The sequence below is a fragment of the Opisthorchis viverrini genome, assembly GCF_000715545.1.
Source record: "Opisthorchis viverrini unplaced genomic scaffold opera_v5_7, whole genome shotgun sequence".
NCBI lineage: Eukaryota > Metazoa > Platyhelminthes > Trematoda > Opisthorchiida > Opisthorchiidae > Opisthorchis > Opisthorchis viverrini.
Genome location: NW_008751663.1, coordinates 1,180,907 through 1,185,569, shown reverse-complemented (window position 1 = coordinate 1,185,569; position 4,663 = coordinate 1,180,907).

The following is a 4,663-nucleotide window of genomic DNA, read 5'->3' as shown; positions in this document are numbered from 1 at the left end:
TCTAGCAAATTACTCTCTAGGTCTGTTAAAGCTTTCGTGTGAAAAGCGAAACGTTGCCCAGCAATATCTCCATCGACCGATTACCAAACTTCTCTGAAACTAGTAGTAATCTTCGTAATGCATTACTCATAAGGTTGCTGAAAAGCCGTCGACAGCCCACGACCGGTTTTGCCCTTTTTGGGGCTCATCAGGTAGGCGCAGCCCCCGGGTTTCCGTCAACCTTATGTTTTGCTTGAAACCAAATTGCACGAAATGAGCGAATATACACTCATTTACAAACCTTATGAGTAGTACATTACAAAGATATACATTTATTTCAAATCAAATATCGTAGCGACTGAAACATGAGGCGGTCTGGTGCAGCACATTCAGTTGCCTGAGAACATCATAAACGAGAGATTCGGTTCCAGGTGTTTACAGATGAGTGTATATTCGCTAACCAGTCAATAGAGTTACTAGCTCAATGCAACGGACGAATGGATTTGCCTTCTATCACCGCCAGCGAAGCTAGAATCAGGAATGCTGAGTCAGTACTGTTTGAAATCCCTGATTGTTTTCTCGGTCAAAAATGGCAAGAGCAGTTTTCTCCCACAATGCGTGTAACCTAACTCGTAATACGGTGGGGCACGTGCTCTGATTGCCACTCATCCCAGTTCGATCTAAGAGACGTGAGAACAACTTATTAGTGAACCATGTTTGGAACCTTCCTGTTATTCCCCATGCACCACTACGAAATTTCTTTGTTTCAAAAGCAGGCCCCGCTATGAAGTAGTTTTGGCAAATTAAGAAGCATCTGGATATGGAACAAAAACTACTCTCTGGGCAGTCCTACAAGAATGAGGGATACTACCCAAGCCGGATTTTCGTAATACATCTTTTGGTCCTGTGTTGGTTGATTTTGTAGAACGTTTATGCACAACTTAGTTTTATCAGTGAATGAAGACAGGATCATCTTCCGGTGCAATGCACCAGTAGTAAACACTAGTGTCATACAGTCTTGAAACTGGGATGAAAACCGTATTGTAGAGAGTAGGACGAAGGAGGAAGTATTGGATCCAAGTTCAAAATACCTAATGTTCTAAGAGTAAACGATCGAGACACCACCGAAACAGTACTAAAGTAAACCAATGTATGTAGTGTGACTGAATGAGACAAATCTTAGTTTACGACAGGAATCTTTGCACTTGGTAGTCCTGTAAGGAAGTGAGAGGGTGTCTATCACTGCTTACATTGCGTGCCTTTTCCACACACGAGGAGAATCACGTAGCTCCAAATCACAAAGGCGCGGAGCTCATACAACCCTCATTTTATCACAAACCCTTCCATTTCTCGTTCGAGCTTCTTGGTTGGTTGCCGTCTAAATGTTCACAAGTGACGGCTTCCAATGGAAAAGACCGCTTTCCATAGTGGGTGGTTGTCTAACGTTCGTAACGTGCAGATCACAACCACTTTAATCCGATTAGCTATATCCACCGCCTCAATGACTGATGAGTTATTATATACTCGCCTATGCTCTAATTAACTGCGGGCAGGCTGCAGCGAACTAACTTCCCCTACGCCGTGAAGGCACAAAATTGATCAAACATGATCGTTCAAGTCAATTTCACTCCCAGTGCATCACCTTACGGACTAGGTGCACGGAGAATTAGACCTCCGAAAGATACGTGTGTGCTCTACAAATCGGCAATATGATCTCAGAACTAAAAAGGACGTTAATTCCTAAGTGCGGGTCATGTAAAGGATGATTTTTAGATTGCCCACAAGGCGTATCGAGTTTTCATTATTTGATATCCGATTTTGTCAGCAGCAACGCTCGCACCCAACTGAATTTGGTTACAAATGAAGTCTTGATGAAAATGCAATAAAAAAGCGACGCAAAACCAGGGGAAAAAACTGGGACAGTGTTAATCGGTAGTATTCAAACACCTGATTAACCCAAGCATCTTAGTACAAGGCGACAAACGAAATCAGTTTTCAGAATTAGCACAATCCACTATGAATTGAACTTCATTCCTAGCTGCAGGAACAATCGGTCGGAGAACACTAAACGGCGTACTGAAAAACTTCTAAAATTTACAAGTACCACAATTTTTGAGCAGTCTTTATAGGATCTTACACATTTTCCTTGAACATAACCCCCTTCCCACTTTCAAAAACTGACTAAGGTATCTGTTTCCTGGTGGTGACCGTCTTTCAGCGAGCTTCTGTACACCGCAATGTTTTAGTCGGGATGATAAAATTTCCAAAACATCCTGTTTTTCGTATGCATCAAAATTTTACTGTTAGTGATCGTAAATTACGCAGATACAACTCTCTCAATGACTGGTGATAAAGCACCCAAATCCTTTCGAAGTTAAGCTTTCGTTAAAAGTTTGCTAATCGCCTGGCAGTTGTATGTAAGAGTTTGTCATCATACTTTCAGATACTTTCATTAAACCATTATTTTTTTAATTCTAACTAGCTAGTAGTGCATCTCTTTCACTAATGACACAGAAAGTATATGCGACGGATGTTGATAATGGTCCAGCGTTAAGCGTAATGCGATTGATTGGCTGCACTAATCGTGAATAGACAAGTCTTTTTAGCTTGGTTCCCACCTAACAAAACAATGAGGCCAATCGCAGGGAAGAGGAAACAAACTTCAAAAGACCAATTAGCCGGGTTACCATGCGCCTACTAGCTATCCCCTGCCTGCTATGTTCACTTGTACCCACCGTACAGTGGGGACAGAGCGGTTGAACGTATCACTTTGTTGCGTCATAATCGAGCTGTATCGCACCCAATCTATCAGACCCTGCCGGTTGCCTTTTCCAGCTTTGCGTTGATTTTGCTGGAAAGTCTCGTGTTTTTAATTCTAGCTTTGTACTTGGATGCTTGTTCAGAGTCATACTTACTTCTGGTGCAAGTGAACAAGGTCAATCTCACACTCAGTTCATGAGAGTCTTAACTAGGTCATTGTAGAGTTCGCAAGTTTTGGTTTTCGTCAACGTGTTTGGGCCCGAATGTGATGGTTTGAAATTAATTTATTTGTTTCATTTTCTCCAACTTCGTCTTCAACTGAAAGTATACGGCGAGAAATATCTTCACTGAGGTCATCTAGGTTGAAACCTAGTCTTCAAAGAAACACAGATTTTTCTGGTTTGGTCTCTCCTCCGCGTGCATTCAATAAGATCGTATTCGCTGGGCCAGATTTACGACCAAATTAATTTTCTCGAAAAAAGATCAACATCACGTAGCTCATTTCGCACTTTATCTTTGTCGGCAACGAATGATCCTTAGCCCATTCTAATACGTCAAATTGACGGGCGCTAGCACTTGAAACTTTTCAGACTATCCTATGTCTAAAAGTTGCGTGAGATTTTGTAATTTTTCCAAGTTCACTGGTAGAGAAAAGAGATTTGGGGGTTTCCGTCTAGAATTCGTCCAAGATATGAAATGTACATCGAGAATCTGAGAAATGTTGTAAATCTTTCTCATCCTTATCGGCAGTAATCAACGGTGTGTATCCCACGAATATCCAGGAAGACTGAAACATCCGACCGCTCGGTTAGTTGCTGTAGGGTTTACCGTTCGGCAATAGCCGGTTGATCAGCTAAGTGACTAATATCTCACACTTAGAAATGAAATAACGTTGTCGACCTTTCGATCGGAGAATTCGCGTCACGTGATCACGTGCTCCATGAGTAATGACATCTCAAATGATAAAGAAAGTATACAAGCGAAGCAACTTCATCTACGACTTTACGAAAAACCCCATCCAGATGGAACACTATAAGGAAGTCCTCAGAAGCTAAAACAAGTTGCAGCCACACTTTATTAGGTGATAGGTAGTTGATATTAAAGCAACTCAGACCGATAAGCCCGAAATCCCACGACAATGCACTGTGCATGTATTGTGAAATTTGAACAGTTCCAACTTGGAGCAATTTGCTCTTTTATCCAGTCCGTACCTCATTCGAATCCCTACATGACAGTGATTAATCTGATGTGACCGCGTGTTACCAATAAACTCTGATGACCCCCTCGTCGATCACAGGAAACCTTCGCTACATCTTTGGAAGAATAAAAGTCAGACCAGTAGATTGTTGCAGGCACCTCCCAAAACGCTCCCTCCCCTGAAAGGGACGGTTGAGATTCACTTGATTGGGTGGGTGGCTGAGAGGTATAAGCGCAGTTTAGTTCAGATCATATGCAAAACATATTTTCAGGCCGGTTGGTTAAATTAAGCACACTTTCACGTCATTGAAGATGGATCATTGTGCAAGCTTTTTCATTGGATAATGACTCTCACTTACGCCCAGCTGATCAGTCCGATTAACGACGGAGCCAGACCACATCCGTTCCAGGTTCCAAATGCAACGGAATATCATTTTGCCTTTTTTGTCTTGTCCTTAGTGAAGATTGCGAAGATTTTATCTGTGAAGACTACGCAGAGTTCCCATTACCTCAGATATCTTCCGTAAGTCAAAATGATTAACTTGGTTTTCACAAGAGACTCAAATGAATCTCTCGTTTATGAAGTTCTACAACTTAATGTGCTGCACACAGACCGCCTCATGATTCAGTTGGCACGATATTCGAGATGTCGCAGTATATTTTCATAAAGGAACCTGCTCACAAGGTTGCTGAAAACTCTGCGACATCTCACGGCCGGTTTCGCCCT